General features: G+C 44.1%; 1 long non-coding RNA gene across 1 annotated transcript; it reads left to right on the top strand.

Moving 5' to 3' along the window:
* Positions 1-252: 252 nt before the first annotated feature.
* On the top strand, positions 253-6513 carry LOC142070525 (uncharacterized). The gene is made up of 2 exons (XR_012666385.1): positions 253-415; positions 5953-6513. It is a non-coding gene; the product is annotated as an uncharacterized LOC142070525 (long non-coding RNA).
* The last annotated feature ends 16566 nt before the right edge of the window (positions 6514-23079 follow it).

The raw sequence follows: 23079 nt of genomic DNA on the forward strand, positions 1-23079 counted from the left end.
GTTGATTCTGGCTATTTGACTATGCAGACTTGTGGCTGAGTGCAACCATATTGACTTAACCATGGGTCTACCATGCCCTTACCCCTCCCCCAGGGTGATGGGTGTAGGGGTACTGGCTCCACAACACTTGGTGGAGAATGTGGGCAGTGGTCAGGACCTGCTAAAAGGCCCCCGAGCAAGGGGGCCTTTATTTGGTGATTTATTTGGGAATCTACTCAGCCCTGACTTTAATTAAGATATGTAATTCTTGATTGTACTAATATTTGCACATCTTTTTTTCTTTTAAAATATTGTTCAGACTGTGGTGTTCATCAGGTCTGGGACTGCCAATAACAAAACTGACCTCGGACTGACAAGGCTACAATTACACTGTGTACAAAAATATTATAGCTGTTTTGAAGAGGGAGCACTTTTGGTATGTATCAGCAGAGGGCAGTAAAGGCACCAGCCATCTTCATAGAGAAACTGGCTTTACAGCGCTCTGAAGTCTGACTAGAAAGAACTTTCCATTTGTTCATTATTTTTACAAATTTGGCTGGGAAACATTTAATAAATGACAATGGGAAAGAGCCTTGACTATTCTATGCAAAGAACATTAAATAGTACTGTAGTGCCATGGTGATCCTTCTAAGTACTTGTTATAAATACTAGTTTACTAGGAATGTATTGAAGACCATAAGCTATGAAGTATTTGACTGAAGGCACTCTCACATATAATCTGTGCATTGAAAGAAAAATGTTTATATACATTCCTAGAAAAGCTACTTACCCTAATGTACAGTATCTTTCTTCCCTTTCAATAACTGGAAATGAGATAAGAACCGGGCATAGAAAGGTGGCAACTGAAGCTGAATAAAGCTTTATATTTGCAACTGCTGTGACACAAAAATCTTAATAACCATTATCTATTTGTCCTTAATATCCAGATGCCTCCCCCATATAGATTATCTTCAGTTTCTTTTATTACAGTAGAGTAATGTCAAGGGATAGTCAGTCAATCTTTAACTTAAAGCTCAAATTTGATTAGGGTTTTATTTGTTGATCGAACCTGTGCTGAAATGAAAAACCATGGCTGTCTTAATGAAGCTGAAATCTCCAATGGAATTCCCTCAGATTTGTTTAAAAGTGCCCAAGGCTTGCTCAGCTTCATCAAACTTTTCAGCACTTGAATTATTTACAGGTAAGCAAGACTGGATACATCATTTGCCATCAATTATAAAATTCAGCTTTTTCTCACTCAGGGCTACTGGAAGGCAGTTACACTAATGTAAGCAATCTTGCATAAACATGCAGAAATACCGCTGTTTACACCCTGGGCCTTGGTGTCCCTATTGGTTAACTCTATCTTGGATAAATATAAATTAGGTTCAAGGCCAATATCCTGGGATGCCTAAACAGTGGGGAAGTAATTATATTCTGTGTAGCTGTAGAGAAAATATCTGCATCCGTAAGTTTATTAGTTGGTTTAGAGCAGGTTTTACTTTCAGTGATCCATATTCTAATGGTAGTGGTATTTTTCAGCAGATGTCTATAACTAACCTTATCGGGCCTTCACTTGGGGTGTTGCAAGTTGAACAGCTGGAATACATTATGCACCAAGGAACTCTGCATTGCCCCTCAACTTTTTTTTGTATGACTTTGCAATTGTTGCTGTTAGATTTGTGTATTCAGACTGTCATCAGTTCTTATGAATGTTTTTAATTTAAATTTTTATTTATTTTGGCAAGGCTCTAGCACCCCACTACCTGTTACAAAAACATAAATGGCATTAAACAGCAGCTACCCCCAATAATCAATAGAACAGAACCCTATACCAATCACACAACTCCCTATCTGACCACCATCATGAAGATCTAACTCCCATCAAGCCCTCCTCTTCCCAGCAGCCCTTGCAAGTAGATGCACCTTGGGGACTGTCCTGAGGGTCAGAATAAGGGAGGAAAACTTATTCCCTAGGTGGAGCCCTTTGACAGAGAACACTTCCCCTCTACCCCATCCGCCTTTTTAAAGTGAGAGTATCCAGTTCTAGTGCTTCTGATTGGAACTCTAAAGTAGGAGGGTACCAAACTACTTCAGTTGTGTTGAATTACAAATTAGTCTAGTTCTTGCTTTGGAATTATATGGGGGAAAGTAAGGGTAAATGGGGCTTAGTTAAACAAAGCTAACTTTCTGTGGTGCTCTATAATAATGCAGGCACCTACAGTTATGCTTTAATAAGAGTTTTTTGCTGTCCCAAGTACAGTGGCCTACACAACTATGATGTGATACAAACAACATGTCTTGCCAAGGCTATTAATGAACAAAGATGCTGGCCCCACATCCAGGCCTCTATCCCAAGCCACCAGTCCTAGGTCCCAACCGCTGGCCCTGCCCCCCAGCTACTGGCCCCATACCTGGGGCTCTGCGCCAGGGGCTCCGTTCCTGGCACCCTGTGCCTGGGACTCCGCTCCCTGGCCCTGCACCCAGGGCTCAGGTCCTGGCCACCTGGGGCTTGGGTCTCAGCAGCCAGCCCCACTTCCTGACCACTGGCCCGACACCTGGGGCTCTACTCTTGGGGTGCTGGCCTCGCTCACTGGCCCCATGCCTGGGACCCCACACCCAGCCCCCCACTCATGGGGACCCAGCTGCTGGCCCCGTGGCCAGAACTCTGCTACTGGCTCCACACGCGGGGTCCCAGCTGCGGGCCTCAAGCCTGGGGCTCTGTTCCTGGCCCCATGCCCACCCCCAGCCTTTGCTCCCTCATCCCTGTCCAGATCCCCCCCCTCCCAGAGATATGGCACTGCTTCCTGCCCCAGCTGGGGTCGGGCGGGTGTGGACAGGGGTAAAGGGGCTGGCTTTCAGCAGCGCCACTATTAAAAGGGATCCAGCGCCACTGCACAGACCTGCATATGAGTCAGGAATTAGCTGGTAAAGGGCACATAATCCTCTCCCTCTGCTCTGAAAAGGAAAGGATCCAAACTGTGTTTGTTTTCAGCCATCTGAGGGCTTCACTCTCGTTCTGTCTCAGAGAGAAATGCACAGACTTTGTTTTACAGAGGAGGAGGAAGTAGTCTTGGGAAGGCAGCCCTATCTCAGTAGCAAGTGCAGATGGCTGCTTTGTGTTAGGGGACCAAGACTGGAACCCCGATGTTCATGGCCAGTTGTAGTTTCCCTTTTCTCCTAGCACTGAAGTCCTGCTAGAAGATTACTCTGAGATGGCCAGCTTTGGCCTAGTTGCTTACTGAGATACTGTATAGCAAGTTACCAAATAAAGAGCACAACAACGTTCTAAAAGAATATTCAAGGCCCTGTGAATTGCTGTTATGTGAATAGTTAAACATGAAGTAGTATGAAGTCTTGTTCTCAGAAGAGTTGCTGGAATGTTATAGACAATAAAATTTCTTGCCAGAAAGGGCATATGAAAACCTCACATTTTATAGCATACATTGCTTTGTGTAAACTTGGCCTTCAGGATTCAGCATTGATGAAGCAAAAATATAACTGGGACCAGGGCTTAAGTAGGACTAGTTGACCCAATGCTCACTCGTCCTTGCTAAACTGGACTGACACATTATGTTAACAATGTATTAGCTAACTCACCTCTACACTACTGTGTTCTAACATGATAAAATGTAGCGAAGACAAAGCTAGAGAGGTGAGATATAGTCATTGTCTCCAACCTACCTCCATTCTCCTGAATAGCCCTGCGTTTGGTGGTGTATACACATTTCTTTTGGACCACTTTTACTCATTGTTAGGAAAAAATGAAGACTGTGTTCTGTGACTATTTTGATATTGTCATTCTTTTGAAATATTTATTTTGACAAACAAAAGGCTGATAGTATTTTCTTACAGTTCCAGTAATTAGATATTTTTAGAGATGCCTATCACTGTAGTGTCTAAGGGCCAGGTGTTCAAGATACTTGGGCCTGGTCTTCAAAGTTAGGTCGACACAAGGTAGCTTATGTCAATCTAACTCTGTAAGCATCTACACTAAAATGTTGCTCCCACTGATGTAACTCATCTGCTATGCTGACTTAATAACTCCACCTCCATAAGAGGCGTGGTGCTTAGGTTGGCGTAGTTAGGTTGACACAGTATCAATGTAAAAAGAAAAGGAGGACTTGTGGCACCTTAGAGACTAACCAATTTATTTGAGCATAAGCTTTCGTGAGCTACAGCTCACTTCATCGGATGCATTCCTGAAGTAAGCTGTAGCTCACGAAAGCTTATGCTCAAATAAATTGGTTAGTCTCTAAGGTGCCACAAGTCCTCCTTTTCTTTTTACATTGATACTGTGTCAACCTATGTAAAAAGAAAAGGAGGACTTGTGGCACCTTAGAGATTAACCAATTTATTTGAGCATAAGCTTTCGTGAGCTACAGCTTACTTCAGGAATGCATCCGATGAAGTGAGCTGTAGCTCACGAAAGCTTATGCTCAAATAAATTGGTTAGTCTCTAAGGTGCCACAAGTCCTCCTTTTCTTTTTGCAAATACAGACTAACATGGCTGCTACTCTGAAAAAAGTATCAGTGTAGACACTGCTTTACTTACTTTGGCTTTAGTGGCCTCCAAGAGGTGTTCCACAATGCCCCCTTGTGAGCGCTCTGGTCATCATTTCAAACTCTGCTGCCTCGCGGCCAGGTATGCAGGCACATGCCCCTCCTCTTTTAAAGACCCGCAAATTTTTGAAATTTCATTTCCTGTTTGGTTGGTGTGGAGAACTCACTTAGCAACTGCCCAGCTGACCATGCTGGCTCCACGCAGCAAATACGCTTCTGTCCAGAGTACACAGAAGGTAGTGGATCTCCTGGGAGGGGAAAAAGGGCTCTTCAGGCTCTGAACCAGCCATAGAAATGTTAACATACAATATATGAGCAGATCCCTTGGAGCATGGGGGAGAATGGCTACAACAGGGACATGTAGCCGTGCTGCGTGAAAATCAAGGAGCTGCGGAAGGCATACCAGAAGGCAAGGGAGGCAAATAGTTGCTCTGGTGCAGAGCCAGAGGCATGCTGCTTGTACAAGGAGCTGCACGCTGTCCTTGGGGGAGGCTCCACCAACACCACCAAGAGACCAGTGAATACTTTGGGGAAGTTGGAGTCACAGGCCCACACAGTGAGGAGGAGGTACTGAACAAGGAAGAGGAGGAGGACTATAGGGGACAGGCAACCGGGGATCCAGTGGCACAGCAAGCCAGGACCTCTTTCTGATGCTGGAGCAGTTGAGCCACTCCCAGCAGTCCAGCACCGACAAGTCTGATGCGGAGGAAGGAGTCTCTGATAAGTATGCAGTTTGCTTTGATATTGCAGGAACACATCTGTTCATTTACTACTTTTTAATCAGACTAGAAGAGGTAGTGAAATAACCAATGAAGGTACAGTTGCTACCTGCTTCTTTTTCCTCTGTGCAGGTAGGCAGAGGGGATCCTGTGGAATAGTTTGTTTGTGCACCGGGATGTCCCGTGACTTTTCCATTGAGATTTCAAGGAAACTTTCCTGGAGGCAGTCTGCAATCCTCTGCCAAAGGTTTCTGGGGAAAGGCTGCCTTATTTCTTCCACCGCGGTAGGACACTTTCCAACGCCAGTCAGCAATTACTTCAGCAGGCACCGTTGCAGAACACAGGCTAGCAGAATACAGACCTGGTCTGCAGCCAGATGCATGCAAGAGTTGTTTCCTTTCAGGCTCCACTACCCTCAGGAGTGAGATATCCGCTAAAATCACCACAGCCTGTGGAAAATGGTGCCTGTATTCAATTAAATTGCCCTATATGCATGTACTGATGCCCATGTGCTCCCTGCTCATTGTCCCAAATAGCCCCCTTTCCCCAGGGCCATACTCACCATGGCTGGGACTGCTGCTGTGCTCTATGAATCCCAAGGGGAAGTGAGAAAGTAGTGCTTATAACTTGTATGGATCAAAGGGAGTGAAAACACTCCTCATAATACCTCTGTGCATTGTGTCTTTTGCAGATAGAAATGTGGCCTTGAGGGTCCCTCCATCCACACCAGTGGAGCGGCTCAGCCACATAAGGAGAAGAAAGAGAATGTGGGATAACATGTTCCAAGAGATCCTGCACACCTCTGGTGCTGCGAATACCGAGCAGAGGGCTTGGAGGAGCACTCTTTCAGACAGAATGGAAAGGGAGAGTGGGGAGAGGAGAAATACGTAGCAAAAGAGCAGACATGTAGCAGGACATGATAGCACTTCTCAAGCACCAGACAGACATGCTGGAGACTCTTACAAACCTTCAGGTCCAAGTCACCCATGCTTGCATCCCACTGCAGCCTATTGGTACGTGCATTCCAAGACCTCCCTGCACATTCCACCTATGGTCCAGGACCACTGCAGTACCCCTACCATTCTATCCTGAGGGAGAGTACACACAATCACTGCCACACATGCACTGACCCATGAGAGACACAGTTGTTGTACATGTTTTTGAAATAAATGAGAGTGACTGTTTTCCCCCCTTCAAAGGTTCAGTTACAATTATGTGTGTTTGGAATAAAAGTCTATTTATGGAAACTTAATTCATCTTTATTAGTTCACAACATATGGTGGCTGGGGCGGACATCTTTCAAAGAAAATAGCAATAGATTCACTTGCAATGTTATATTACCTTATTCACAGCACTCATTACAAGGTTTATACTGAGGTACTAAAAAACAATGCCAAGCAGAGCACACTACAATAACAACACACATTACTGTAGCTCACTATTGAAATGGTCTTTCAAAGCCTCCTTGAGCCATATATCTCCCCATTGAGCTGCTCTTATAGCCCTGGTATCTGCTGCTCAAAATCAGCGGCCAGGCATTTCACTACCAGGCTCCAACCCTGCAGAAACTTTTCCCCCTTTGCTTAGATATTATGGAGTGCTCAGCAGGCAGCTATAATCACAGAGATATTTTTTTCACTAAAGTCTAATCGCATGACTAGACAGCGCCAGTGCCCTTTCAGATGGCCAAAGGCACATTCAGCAGTCATTCTGCACCTATTGAGCCTCTATTTGAAGCACTCCTTTCTGCTGTCGAAGTGGCTGGTGTACGGCTTCGTAAGCCATAGGAATAAGGGATAAGCTGGGTCTTGCAGGATCACTATTGGCATTTCAACATCCCTAATGGTAATCCACTGGTTTGGAAAGAAAGTCCCTGCTTGCATCTTTCTGAACAGGCCAGTGTTTTTAAAGATGTATGCATCATGCACCTTCCGTGACCAGCCCATGTTGATGTTGGTAAAACGTTCCTGGTGATCCACCAGTGCTTGCAATGCCACAGAAAAGTAGCCCTTTCAGTTTTGTTGATGTACTCCATGGCAAGGTGGTCTGGTGCCAAAAGAGGGATATGAATGCCATCTATCACCCCACTGCAGTTCAGGAACCACATTGCTGTAAAACCATTCAGAATGTCCTGCAGGTTGCCAAGAGTCACAGTCCTTTGTAGCAGGACAAAATTAATGGCCCTGCACACTTGCAACCCCCACGGTGGATTTCCCACTTCCAAATTGATTTCCGACTGATTGGTAGCAATCCGGCATGGCAAGCTTCCACACAGCGATCACCACTCACTTCTCCATGGTGAATTCAGCTCTCATTTTGGTGTTGCTACACTGGAGGGTTGGGATGAGCTCCTCACACAGTTCCATGAATGTGGTCTTGCACATCCAAAAGTTCTGCAGCCATTGCTCGTCATCCCAAACCTGCATAACGATGTGGTCCCACCACTCAGTGCTTGTTTCTTGGGCCGAGAACCAGTGCTCCTCTGTCTGCAGCTGCCCTGTGAATGCCAACAACAACCTTGAATTCTTTCTTTGTATGTCCGTCAACAAGGCAGCCTGCAAGGCATCATCACATCCTCCGCAGCTCCTCTGTGGCTGTGAAAATCCCAAAGGACCAGGTGCGTTGTGTTCATAACAGTCAGCACAATGCTGAAGAGCAGAGCAGGATCCATGTTTCTCATAGAGATGGTGGATGTGTGGGTTTGCAGGGCTTTTGAAAAGAGATACAAAACATTATGGGATGCAGATAATATTATGAATATAATAATATAAAGAACATGTCAGAGATCTTCTGACTAATTTGAATGAATTCAGGTCAATGGGGCCTGATACTCATCCCAGGGTGCTGAAGGAATTAGCCGAAGAAATCTCAGAGCCACTGGCAATAATATTTGCAAACTCGTGGATAACAGGAGAGGTCCTGGAAGAATGGAGAAGGGCTAATGTGCTGCCCATCTTTAAAAAAAGGGATAAAGGAGGAGCGGGGAAACTATAGACCAGTCAGCCTGACCTCAATACCTGGGAAGCTACTAGTACAATGCATAAAACATTCAATTTGCAAATATCTGGAGGATGCAGGGGTAATCTCTAGCAGCCAGCATGGATTTACTAAGAACAAATCATGCCAAACCAGCTTGATTTCCTTCTTTGACAGGGTAACTGGTTTGGCATATAGAAGGAATGCAGGGGACATAATATAGCTGGACTTTAGCAGGGCTTTTGACACAGTCCACATGACAAGCTGGAGAAATGCGGGCTTGGCAGAACTACCATTAAGTAGATACATGACTGCTTAAACAACCGCAAACAAAGAGTAACTATGAATGGAATGATGTCAGATTGGAAGAAGGTCTCAAGTGGGTTTGCACAGAGATCTGTTCTGGGTCCAGTGTTATTTAACATCTTCATTAATCCTGTTGGGATCCAGGAAGTGGGCAGGCGGAAGACCGCCCACTGCTGAAGGACCTCCCCACAGCCTAAGGGGAGGATCCACAGGTCCAGGATTCCAAATGAGTGTTGGGGACAACTAAAGATATAAGAGGAATGGGAGTGAGGTCACAGGGCTAAACAAAGGGAACCTGACAGGGACACCAAACAGAGAACCCAGGACAGCACCCACTGCTCCTCGAAAGTGTCAAGGGAGCCAGTGGACGCCACCCAGAGGAACTCTGCCCGGATGCGTGAATGGACTGAGGAGTGAAAATAAGCCCCACAGTCGCAGAAAACCCCTTTGGCCAACCTCCTCTCCCTGGTTTTGTAGATGGCCATTTTGGCCAGGGTTAGGAGGAGGTTAACAAGGAGGTCCTGCGACTTTGTGGGGCCACGGATAGGGATTGTATAGATGAGAAGGTGAAGGGGAAAGTGCAACCAAAAACATAATAATATATCTAGGAGGAGTTGGAATAGGGGCTGCAACCTGGCACACTCCAGATGTACGTGCGCCAGAGTCTCCCTCATGCTGCAAAAGGGGCAGGAGTTTGGCATGAAGGAGCCGTCAGTTGATGTCCCCAGCGGGCCTCAGGACCAGGGTGGAATATAGGTTGGCCCACCAGGGTGCCTCACCCTCCAGAGGTGGCAGGAGGTCCCACCACTTCATGTCGGAGAGGGACACGAGGGTGAGGACATGAAGAGTGTGGAGCATGAGCATGTACAGTTGTTTTCTTGGCATGGTCTGGAACCGAACCGGCTGCAACATCTTCATTAATAACCCGAATGTAGGAATAGAGAGCATGCAGATGACACAAAGCTGGGTGTGGGGATTGCAAACACTGTGAAGGAGAGAGCTAAAATTCAAAGGGATCTTGATAAATTGGAGAGCTACAAAATGAAGTTCCACGAAGTCAAATGTAAGTTGCTTCACATAGGGAAGAAAAACCAAATGCACAAATACAGAATGGAGGATAATTGGCTTGGCAGCAGCACTGCTGAGAAAGCTCTGGGAGTTGTGGTGGATTACAACCCCAACATGAGTCAGCAATGCGATGCTGTTTGCAAAAAAAAAAAAAAAAATGCAATTTAAGTTGAATTAACAGAGTCAAGTCACGGGAGGTGATAGTACCGCTCTACTCAGCTCTGGTTAGGCCTCAGTTGGAGTACTGTGTCCAATTTTGGTCACCAATGTATAGAAAAGATGAAGAGAAACTGGAAAGGATCCAGAGACAAGTGGCAAAGATTATCAAAGGGATGGAATGGAAGCCATATAAGCAAAGGCTGAAGGAACTGGGTATGTTTAGTTTGGAAGAGGAGATGGGAGGGTGGAGCATGATTGCAGTCTTCAAATACTTGAAAGGCTGCCATAAAAAAGATGGAGAAAAGTTGTTCTCTCTTGCCACAGAGGGCAGGACAAGAGGTAATGGGTTCAAACTACAGCATAGCAGATTTACATTAAATCTCAGGAAAAACATCCTAACTGTAAGAGCAGTAGGACAATGGAACTGACTGCCTAGGGAAATTGTGGAAGGTCCTTCACTGGAGGTTTTCAAAATGAGGTTGGCTAGCCGTCTGTCTTGGATGGTTTTAGCCATAACACATCCTGCATCTTGGCAGGGGTTAGATTAGATGACCCTTGCAGTCCCTTCTAACCCTCTGGTTCTATGACTGGGCAGCTGCCTACCAGCCAGGGCTCTGAGAACCAGGAAGTGGCCCCCAGCCAGGTTGCTGGGGAAGTGCTACTGCCCCCTCCCCAGGGGCTTCAAAGAGCTGGAAACTTCCCCTAGCTGGGCTGTTGCACAAGCGCTCCTCCCCCAGTGTGAGTAAGATCCTGGCCAAGCTCAGAAGTGCTCCTGGGTCCCATTGTGGTTGGGCAGAGCGGCTCCAGGGGAAAGGTTTCAAGGGTCCCCAGATGGCTGCGGGAGGGTTATGGGAGGCTAGATATGTAGTGGCCTCAATCAGAATTAACCTCTGTTAAGAGTATGTTTCTCTTAACCAGACTAGATTCACTGGCGCACTCTAGCTCTTGGGCAACGTTTTGACAATATAAAACCATTGTCAACCTGGTCTGATCAGCCAGTTAAACTGAGTTTATGGAGTGGCCCAAAAGAAGCTGGAGTATGCCAGTGAATCTTGCCCCATATGGGGTAAGATCAAACCCTGTCTGAATAGTGTGTGTATCTAAGAGGTACTTAAAAGATGTTACAAACATTGGTGAGGACTAGTTTTTTATGTAGGTCAGGTAACATTTCCGTGATATGGAAGCAGATACACCATAAGTACCTGACTTGGGTAGTAATGTAAAATGGACTAAATTGTGCTGAGGATGTAGCTGTTTAAATAGTTTTTTGGGTTTGTTTAATTGCATGGAGATAGAGATAGGGTTACAAGCAAATAAAAGTGCAAATGCACTTCTAAGACTAAAACTTAATTTCAGCACATTACAATCTTTGCCTAAGCAGGTTTTTTTACCAAAATTTAGCTCCCAGGGACTTCAACCCTCTTGGTCAGAGGATCCACTTTTCTCAGATGTACAACAGCTCTGGACTCTTGTATCTGCCCAGTAATGGATAACTGTGAGGATCTCTCCCCTTCTTCTTATGGCCCAGGAAACCTCTGAAATGTGTTCTTTGAAAAGTAAGCCTAGTCAAAGTCTCTTTGTCCTGCTGCTGGGGTGTAACATCATTTTGTCTTCTCCCCTGCTTGATAGCTTTGTTTACCTTATATGTAAATTTGCCTTCATTGTTGCTGCCTGATGACTAGGCTGGTCAGAAAAGCAAATATACATTCCTTCATCTAGGACAAACTGGGCTTATTCATTGCTTGCCAAACACCTTTTAAGAACATAATTCCAGTTCTTAGTTATAATTCTTTGTACACACCCCATTTGTACAAAACACAAAGATTGTTAACATAGCGTGTTATCAGTTTGTATATAATATCTCACATAACACCTTTTTAGTTACAGATTATGAAACCAGTGTGTTAGATGTTGCGAGTATGTCAGGCCTGACAAGAGTTGCTGACAGAGAAGTGAACAACCAGTGGGCCTCTGTGTCACATTGTGACAACACTTCTTGGCATTTGGTGCCCAGCCACATGATTGGTGAATACAAAGCAAATGTTTGTGCTCAAATTGCAAGTTTTTCCATGGGCAAAATTGTGGGCTTAGGTATAAAGATTTGGGGCTTGAGTCCCTATTACATTATTCCCATTTTACAGAGGTGTAACTCCATTCATTTAGTTCCAGTAGAGCTGTGCCAACTTGAAACTGAACTAACACAAGTGTGACTGAAGGCCTTGGGCTTTTTGCCTAACTACACGTGTATTCTGGATGTGCCTTGTTACTTAGTTTAAAGTTTGGCATATGAAAGATGAGTTGTGCACGTTCTATGTGGATGTGGTATGTGTATTTATTACTAATGTGTGATGTCACAATTGCTGTTGTGCAGATTTTTAATCACATATGTTTTACTGGTAAAAAAAAATTAGGTTTTCAATATGGATGCTTTAGCTTAGGATGACATCACACACAGGATAAATTTTGGAGACTGTTTCATGCATGACAGAATTATCAACATGAGATCATTTCTGCACGGCTCCTGCACTATAAAATTTAACACTATATCACTGCCAGTGAGTATTTTGTATAAATATATAAACAGAATTTTTCTGGGTGTGGATAGTCTGCATATTGTGTTTGCGTATTTATGGATAGGACAGGTACGCTCTCTTTTTCCAAGATGGTAAAGGTATGCAAAATCTTCAATGTTTTTTTTTTAGTTGTGAAGGGAGCTCTTAACCTATTCTTGCATCAGTGGGCCTTGCAGCACCTCTGGATGTGTATGCCATCCGGGAGGTAAATGTTTAAACTTCTCTTGTCACTTTCAATCTGTTTTCCATGGCTGTTCAAATTTCCATTCATCATTCTTTCAGAATCCTCTGGTTCTGGCTCATATATTAAATATTAGGTTGGGTTAGTGATGTAAATTGATGAGACCTTCAAGAGCTCAGCAACTTTAGTTTCTTCAATAGGAGAGAATATATTCACTTAGTAAAGAAGCCATGACTTTTTCAGAACAGCAAAAAACCAATTAATGAAATAGGCTAAAAACAATCGAAGACACAAGATAGAATCCTGAATCCATTGAAGCCAAACTTCTATTGACTTCAGTGAGGCCAGGATTTCATCCACAGTATCTAAGATAGGTTAAAGAGATGAGGTGAAGTAAAATGAGGCCATGTCTAAACTGACCTTTTTGGGGAAATCTCTTACTATCACGCAACCATCAGTACAGCTCTACCAGTGTTACCAAAGGTGGGAATGCTCGAATAGATGGAGCACAGGCATTTCTACTATCATGGCATCAAGAACCCAGCTTCAGTGCTAAGTGGCTCTTTGAAGTATAGAGTTAATTGGGTCTTAATACTTTTCTGAAATAGAACTAGAACTAGATAAATAATTGGAACTTCTGGTTTTCAAGTATTTAACAAAAATATGGGAGTATTTTTGGTAAGTGAATAAATAGCTGGAAGCCTCATGTGTTTTACGTTTTTGTTTTTACTATGTGATCCCGACTCATGGAGCTGCTTAATGCGAATGAGACTGGAAATAGCATTAATTGACATCTGAGGAAATGTAACAAGTTTCAAGTATTTTCATTTAAAATAAATATTTAACAATATAATAGAAACAATAAAAAATGAAGTCAGGCTAAGGAGAGATCTTGCAAAACTGAAAGGTCTCCCATTCATTTAGGAAAGAAGGTGAAATTCTGTCCCCATTGGAGTCAATGACAAAACTCCCATTGACTTCAATGGGGCCAGGATTTTACCCCTAAGGAGAGCAGTGATTTTGCTCACAGACACCATTTGTTACTTCAAAGAAAATCCACTGACTTCAGCGGAGTTACTTCTGATTTACACTGGGGTGAGAGAAGAATTAGGCCCTTAAATAGCCAGGTTTAACCAGCTGGCATCTGTAAGAGGGCATAAAATGGAGCCCAGCTGGGGTCATCTCTCCCCTGAGCACCCAGAACTGTGTCTCAACCCCAACCTGGGGGCACTAAGACCCATGAGGCGCCTTCCCTCCCCCCCACTGTGTGGCTTTGGGGGGCAAAAAACTGCAGAGAGGAGCCAGCCAGCTGATAGGAGCAGAAGCAAGGACCTCTGGATACTTGGCGTATACCTGCACAGCCCGTGGCAGCAAGCCTCCCAGCCCGCTCGACAGGCCTGGGGTTGTGAGGCGCGCAATAGCGCTCTCAGAATAGGTGGGTCGACAGTGCTCTGAAGTTGCAGCTCAGGCTCCGAAGCCCCCTCCACCCCCTTGTCAAAACCCAAGCGACAGCCTGAGCCGCAGCTTCAAAGTAGTGTCTACACAGCTATTTTTAGATCGTGAGTCCGAGTCTCTCGACCCGGGCTGAGCAGTTTGCTGTCGCTGGCTGTGCGGACATACCCTGGGAGAACTTTCTACAGTTCTGCCCTGTGCTGATTGAGCTGGAGTGTTGGAGCAAACAGCCACTCAGTCTCTTCACCTCAGCATCACTCCTTACCTACCCCTCTTACTTTCTTCTTCCCTGCCATGTCCCCCTCACCCGCCTTCCCTTCCCTTTCTATTTAGTTGACCCCCCTCCTAATTAAACCCACAGAAAGAATTGTGGAACTAACATGCCATTTGCCACCATGACATTGTTCACTCTGCTATGTTCTACCCTTTCTCCAGCTCTGTTTCTTGTCCATTTAGACTGGAAGCTTTTTGGGGCAGGGACTTTCTACTACTCTGGGCAGTGCCTAGCACAATGGGGCCCCCATTCCTGATTGGCCCTTAAGCACTGCTGTAATAAATATGATTAATAATAATAGCCAGTGGCTGACACTGAACATTTTAATCTTCATTTTGGCAGACTAAATTACAAGGTTATTGTTAAATACTTGTTTAAAATGAAAACTGGAAGTTCTATGCATACTGAAAAGCAGCATTGGTTATCCAGTATTTGCTGTGCATGATCTTGCAGAATGATAATGCAGAAAATGTCCTATGTAAAGCAAAGCAAAATCTTATAGATAATTTTGTTTCTATCCCTCAAATTGATGCCTTTTTTTTTGGTGCCCCTGGGTATGAATGAGGGAAATACTGCAGTATGTGACTTGCAGGTTTTGTAGGTCTTGCATGCATTTAAAGAGAATTGTATGACAAAGACTGGCCAGAGGAGGGCAACAAAACCTCAAACAACTGTCATTCTACAAAGGAAAGTTTCTTCAAAACTCAAAAGGTTTAATAAAAGATAAATAATTCCTCAACAAAAGGAACTTCTAGTATTTACAAGGCTAAATCAACAGCAAATACCCCGTCATAACCATAGGGGTAGCCTAAATTCCTCCTTACCTGTAAGGGGTTAAGAAGCTCAAGTAACCTGGTTGGCACCTGACCAAAGGAACCAATGAGGACAAAAGATACTTTCAAATCTGGTGTCAGGGAGAGGTTTTGTTTTGGGTTTTTTGTTTCTGTGGCTGTTCGCTCAAAGGAAGACCGGACATCAATCCATGTTCTCCAAATCTTTCTAAACAAGTCTCTCATATTTTTTCTCTTTAAATAAAATCCTTCTTTTTAAGAACCTGACTGATTTTTCCATTTTTCTAAGACCCAAGGGTTTGGGTCTATAGTCCCTTTGTAACCAATTGATGAAGATATATGCTCAAGCCTTCCCCGGGAAAGGGGGTGTAGGCTTGGGGGAATATTTTGCGGGAATAGGACTCCAAGTGGTCCTTTCCCTGATCGTTTGTTAAATCACTTGCTGGTGGCAGCGATCCCAAGGCAAGAAAGGAATCTGTGCCTTGGGGAAGTTTTAAACTAATCTGGTAAGAATAAGTTTAGGGGGTCTTTCATGTGGCTCCCCACATCTGTACCCCAGAGTTCAGAGTGGGGAAGGAACCCTGACAACCCCAAACTCCTTGTTGGAGATGAATGAAAGTGATAGATTTATTCATTTTTAATTAAAATGCCAATTTTAGGAGACAGAAGTGGAAAGGAGATAGGGAAATGCCTTTAAGAGATAGGAAAGAATTTTCTGTGCTTTAACAACCTCTGATTGATTAATATCTGACAGTCCATGAGGATGCTATTTTCTGAAAAATTATAAATGTCCTGAGATCAAAAGGAATAATTACTCAGAGTACTACTAATAAAAGTCTCTTACTCCACTGTGTACTGATAGTGTCAAAAAGATTAATTTTTGGAAGATTCTAAGTATCGCTCATATGTAAGTTTTCTACCTCTCTCTCAAAAAGTCTCAACTTTATAGCCCAAAAGGAAGTTCATTAGAAATTAATTTTTTAGGAGCTAGATCATAACCTCACTCAAGGCTGATTGTAGGGGGCATTGTGTAGCTGTATGATTTTATCACCAGAAGGAGGAAGGACCAAGTATAGTTCCTACTCACAGGGATTGGTGAGTGTTCTCTACATGCTGTGCATGGGGTCAGGAAGCTTTTAGTGCACACCCTGCCTCCTGCCACATTTGTGCAGGGGCAGATCATAATGCATCCCAAAGAATAGCAACCTCTATCAGGGTGAAATTCCCCAGAGCAGAAAGCCCTCACAAGTCCCTACATACTATTTAGATCCCTTTTTAAGGGCTTAAATGGTGCCTATGGACTTACACATACCTCCTGTACTCGTGTGAATTTTAAAAATATATATAACCTTTGTTATGCTTTAATGGTGTCAAAGTCAGATTCAAGGCTCACAGAATTTGTCAGACCACTCTGTTTATTAGCAAACGCTTTGCTAATGCACCCAGATATATGTGAGCCCCTCTCTGAGGCTCATGCTAACTTATTTATACAATTAAGCCAAAGCCAATTTAACATAAGAGACAAAAGGAAGCAGAAACTGACAAATATACACACATATCTTATTTGCATACTAACGTTTACCGATCTCCTAGCTCAGTAGGAGCTCTAAGTTAATTAGTTTGAGGACCCATTGTCTCACACTCCTTAATGTTTCTCTTCCTGACAACTATAATTCAACAAACCCTTCAAGTAGCATTTCTTTAATGAATTATAATTTCAATATAATTCATTCTACTTTCACAATGGATAGGACTTCTCTTTTTGTTTTTTCACTTTTGCATACAAGAAATTGAATAGCTCATTTCCTTTTAAATTCAAAAAGATATGATTTGACAATTTTTTTATCCAAGCTAAGGCATTATATGTATTCACAATGATTTAGAAGAGGCCTCTAAAAATATGTAACAAAAATAAGTTTAAAAAAAAATCTGAAGTGTGGTGAAAAGTGAATCTAAAAATCAATATCTTGGCTGCCCCATATCTTATCCTTTTGGGTCTTCTGAGTCTTTTCTCCTAAGACAAGAATAAGTGTTCCTGTGAGCACCGCAGAGCCCATATATCTGTGGAAACTTATTCTGTATTCCATTTTCTCGTGCAACAAGGCTCTAATAATGCTGCTCTATCATGAACGGGTTCACTTGTGTGCAGGAGGACTGCTCTTGATGCTCTGCCCCTCCCAGGAGCACAAGGATGGCATTTTTGACAGGCCTCTTTTTGAGACTGGAGGGGCTCCTTGTATGCTCTGCCTCCTGGACAGCTGCATATGGGTCTCTCAGAATCTGGTCAGTACAGATTTTGTGTGTGTAATAGCTAAATCAGGATGAGTCCTGTGTGACAAAAGATTCTACCCACTCAGATACCAAGAACTACATCCTGGCCCCGTGCTCTTCAGTGTTTACATGAGACTATTCAGGTAGGTGCTGAGACCCCACAGGTTCTGCTGCCACTAACATGCTGATGATACTAAGTTGTGTACTGATCTTTCCTTTTCAACTGATGCAACCAACACCTTTGCAAAAATGTCACAGTGCCTAGAGGAGACCAGCCCTGAGAAGTTTGCCCTTGACCCACGCAAGACCAAAGTGATCCTGATCAGAAGGAAGAAACAGTCTTGAAGGATGGGCTGGTTACTGCCTTTCCCCTCCAAAAAAGAGTGCTTGCCTCCCACCACCCTACCCATTATCTGAGTGATGTGACTCTTCAGGGTCCTTTTGAACACTGCATTTAACCTAAAAATCAGTGGTGGTAAATAACCTTCTTTTATCCATAGTTTGCTAGGAAACTTCCTCCCTTCCTCCCAGATGAGGATCTGGCCACAGCAATCCATTCATTCATTGCCACCATACTGAATGACCATGACTTACTGTATATGGGACTGAAGATGGAAGCTATTCAAAGGTTCCAGCAAGTGCAGAAGGCCATAGCTCATCTCCTCAATGGGACAGGCCACTGTAAGGATGTCACTCCTGTACTTCCTCTGACTCCCTGTTCATTTCCATTGTCATTCCAAAGCTTGATGCTGAGCTTCAGTGCATTTGGGATCAGCTACATCAGTGACCACATCTCCATTCATGACCAACAAAGCTATGTTCTATTGTGGCAATGCAGTTCGCAAAGCCTAAAATGAAGAGTATGAAAACTATACAAGGTCTTGATCCAGGAGGTCCAACTGTGAAACAAGCTTCCAAAGGAACTAAGACTGACCCAGAGTCTGATAATCTTCAGAGCATGTTGTAAAACCCTCCTCATTGACAAAAATGTCTAATCATAACATGGTAAATGAAGAGGGGTAGAAAGAAAGAAAAACAGGAAATATTATGTGCCAAATGACACCTTCTTTTCCAGAGAAGAGCAGAAGAATCCATGAGGTCCACTAGGGAGCTTGCCATATAGACCTAAAGTTCCTAGGAAGTGCTTTGATACCACCATTATGATTGCTGTAGAAAATGTATAGATAGATGGTATCTGCTGAACTAGAATTGGACTTGAACTGTAATTGTGCTTCTCTTCCTCCACCAGAAGGCTGCATCAGCCCCGACCTGGGCCCACTAACACTACCCTATGCATCTCATAGAAGCCACAGAAGACAAATATAAAGTGCTCTCTCTCACCATTGACAGAGCATTCTTCTTCTCCACATTCCAAGCTTATGCCAGTCCTAGGATCTCATGAGTCAAAGTTGGATTCCTTGTATGGCAGCACACTACCATGAGACTGCTCTTGTACTTTCCAACAACAACCCATTTATGCCTTACTTTCTTTTTCCATCCAAGAAACAGAAACATACTAAAAATATATTGGGCATGAAATGGAGGAGGTGGGGGGTAAAAAAGATTTACTGATGTCTATTGTAAGAATTAGATGGTATATTCCTAGGGTACAAGGCTGGGAGCTTGTGGGATTTGGTGGGTGCCTTTCTCTGTGTGATGCATGAGTGGCTCTGGGAGCATTCATGCAATCTAGTTGGGTGTGGGGCTCCACATACAGTTGCATTGAGTGGTAACAGGACCTGGAGGGGTTTGCTGCTTGCTACCAGTAAGGCATTGTGAGAGACAACCCAAGATAGTGAGAAAAGGTGGCACAGCAGTCTCACAGTCCCAGGTTGCACTGTGGGGCTCCCGTCACACTATGTTATGATGAATTATACATGATTGATCATTTAAATATATTATTTTTGTTACACAAATTAAGTTAGTCTCATCAACACTCAGGAATTCTCTGATCGGGCTTCTACCCCACAAAGCTGGCAAAAGGGTTAAGTTGGGCCTGAGAGGCCCATCAGTCCCACCTGGATGCACGTGGAGAGTGGTCCGGCCTAATTAATGGTGAAACCCAGTGTGGGAGGGTCTAGATTGTGCTATAAACAGAGGAAGTTTGGAGAAGAAGAGGGTGTAGGGAGAAAATCTGCAGTCATGCTCCTGGTGGTAGGGAGTGACGAGAGCTATATGCAACAGGGATCTATATGCAACTGTTGCAGCATGAGGAGAAAGGCTAGGGAGTGGTTTGGACATAGAAAAAGCCCAGGGAGATAGCAGTAAGGAGTCTGGTGGATTAGAGCTTGACTTCCTGTTCTAGGGTCCCTGCACTGAAGACCAGTGTTCCCCTACCAGCCACTGGTAAGGTGGTGTGAAGCCTCTGGGAAGGGGATATAGATTACTGGAAGCCCTGAGAAATGGGCATATGGAGCATTTGGCCCAGAATTGAGGGTGGCAGAGCAGATAAAGGGTTCAGACACTTGTATTTGTTAGACTTTTTGTTATCCTAGAAGGGGTGGAACTAAAGCATAACCTTGCCAGAGAGCTAAGTAACAAGAAGAGCCAGATCACTACAGGACAAGAGCATCTGTCAGCAGAGGGCACAAGAGGAAGAAAGCCTGTTACGCCATGTCCAAGTATGAAGAGATGTGCCTGCAGTGAGTTACTGTTATATGTGGGTGGAGTGTGCGGGTCTGACTATCTACCCTAATAAAAGGGGAGGGTGAGACTCATCATTAACCTAAAGGGAAAAAAATGGAAGAAGTGGTGCATCTGCTGGATGCTGCCCAGCAACAACATATGGCTGTGCTACAAAGGCAGCAAGAGCAGGAACAAACACAGCAGGAATTCTCTGTCAGGTTATGGAAAACCTGCAGAAGTAACAGGAGGTACAATGTGCTGCCCAGCAACAATGGCATACTCCTGGGGGAATTCTGTGCCAAAAAATTAAAAATGTTGTGCAAAATATTTTAAAATTCTGTGTATTTTATTTGTCAAAATAACACAATATAATCACTCTGGTTTCAATTATTTTGGTAATTTATTTCAAAATACCTGTCAACAATATAGAAAACAACTGTCAAGGTTCCTCCCCCACTCTGAACTCTAGGGTACAGATGTGGGGACCTGCATGAAAAACCTCCTAAGCTTATCTTTACCAGCTTAGGTCAAAACTTCCCCAAGGTACAAAATATTACACCCGTTATCCTTGGAATGGCCGCTACCACCACCAAACTAATACTGGTTACTGGGGAAGAGCTGTTTGGATGCGTCCTTCCCCCCAAAATACTTCCCAAAACCTTGCACCCCACTTCCTGGACAAGGTTTGGTAAAAAGCCTCACCAATTTGCCTAGGTGACTACAGACCCAGACCCTTGGATCTTAAGGGCAATGAACAATCCTCCCAACACTTGCACCCCCCCTTTCCTGGGAAATGTTGGATAAAAAGCCTCACCAATTTGCATAGGTGACCACAGACCCAAACCCTTGGATCTGAGAACAATGAAAAAGCATTCAGTTTTTACAAGAAGACTTTTAATAAAAAATAGAAGTAAATAGAAATAAAGAAATCCCCCCTGTAAAATCAGGATGGTAGATATCTTACAGGGTAATTAGATTCAAAAACATAGCGAACCCCTCTAGGCAAAACCTTAAGTTACAAAAAAGATGCACAGACAGAAATAGTTATTCTATTCAGCACAATGCTTTTCTCAGCCATTTAAAGAAATCATAATCTAACACATACCTAGCTAGATTACTTACTAAAAGTTCTAAGACTCCATTCCTGTTCTGTCCCTGGCAAAGACCAGCATACAGACAGACCCAGACCCTTTGTTTCTCTCCCTCCTCCCAGCTTTTGAAAGTATCTTGTCTCCTCATTGGTCATTTTGGTCAGGTGCCAGCGAGGTTACCTTTAGCTTCTTAACCCTTTACAGGTGAGAGGAGCTTTCCCCTGGCCAGGAGGGATTTCAAAGGGGTTTACCCTTCCCTTTATATTTATGACACGCCCCCCAAATCTCAGCTAGGGTGGAACACTGGCTGGGATTTCTTCCTGGAGCTCTAGGAAAAACAGAGTTAATAAGACACATGCATCTCTAAATATACTACCAAGTACATAAAGACTAACAATATTTTCCACATCTCAAGGACGATTTTAACCAGTTGATTCTGGGAAACTTTCACGGGAGAGTGCATCAGCCACTTTGTTAGAAGCTCCTGAGATGTGTTGGATGTCGAAATCAAAATCTTGGAGAGCTAAACTCCACCGAAGAAGTTTTTTGTTAGTTTCCTTGACGGTGTGAAGCCACTTCAGTGCAGCATGGTCGGTTTGCAGGTGGAAACGCCGTCCCCAAACATATGGGCGTAGCTTTTCCAGAGCGTAGACAATGGCGTAACATTCTTTTTCAGTGACTGACCAGTTGCTTTCCCTCTCAGACAGTTTTTTGCTGAGAAACACTACAGGGTGGAATTCTTGATCAGGTCCTTTCTGCATTAAAACTGCTCCCACACCACGCTCAGATGCATCTGTGGTTACTAGGAACGATTTGTCAAAGTCTGGGGCCCTTAGTACAGGGTCAGACATGAGTGTCACTTTAAGCTTGTTAAAGGCCTTCTGACACTTTCCGGTCCACTGAACAGCATTTGGCTGTTTCTTTTTGGTTAGGTCTGTCAGTGGGGCAGCGATTTGGCTGTAGTGCGGTACAAATCGTCTGTAATAACCGGCCAAGCCTAAGAAGGATTGAACCTGTTTCTTTGACTTTGGGACAGGCCACTTTTGGATAGCATCCACTTTGGCCTGTAGGGGGCTGATAGTTCCTTGACCCACCTGGTGTCCAAGGTAAGTCACTCTGTTTAGGCCTATTTGACACTTCTTAGCCTTAACAGTTAGTCCTGCCTCCCTTATGCGCTCAAGGACTTTTTGTAGATGTTCCAGGTGGTCTGCCCAGGAATCCGAAAATATGGCCACATCATCAAGGTAGGCGACTGCATATTCTCCTAATCCCGCTAGGAGACCATCTACAAGTCTTTGGAAAGTGGCGGGTGCATTTCGCAGCCCAAAAGGGAGTACATTAAATTCATACAGCCCGAGATGTGTGATGAAGGCTGACCTTTCCTTGGCAGATTCATCTAGCGGTACCTGCCAGTACCCCTTGGTTAAGTCCAAGGTAGAGATGAACTGGGCCCGTCCCAGTTTCTCTAATAGTTCATCTGTGCGTGGCATTGGATAGTTGTCTGGGCGAGTTACAGCATTTAGCTTACGGTAGTCCACGCAAAAACGTATTTCCCCATCTGGTTTGGGAACTAGAACCACTGGAGATGCCCATGCACTTTCAGAGGGGCGGATTACCCCCATCTGTAACATATCCTGGATCTCCCGTTCTATAGCAGTTTTAGCTTGAGGAGACACCCGGTAAGGTTGGACCCTAATTGGGTGAGCATTACCTGTGTCAATGGAGTGGTATGCCCGTTCAGTCAGTCCTGGGGTGGCTGAGAACGTTGGCGCGTAGCTAGTGCACAGCTCCTGGATCTGCTGTCGCTGCATACGCCCAAGGGTCATGGAGAGGTTCACCTCTTCCACACCACCAGCACATTTCCCTTCGTAGTAAACACCTTCAGGCCACTCAGCGTCGTCTCCTCCCTGGGCTGTAAACTGACAAACCTTTAATTCTCTGGAATAAAAGGGCTTTAGAGAATTAATATGGTACACCTTAGGCTTCCGGTTGGAGGTGGGGAATGCTATGAGATAATTAACAGCTCCCAGGCGCTCCTGGACCATGAATGG

Source organism: Caretta caretta, chromosome 1 (assembly GCF_965140235.1).
Source record: "Caretta caretta isolate rCarCar2 chromosome 1, rCarCar1.hap1, whole genome shotgun sequence".
Taxonomy (NCBI): Eukaryota; Metazoa; Chordata; order Testudines; family Cheloniidae; genus Caretta; species Caretta caretta.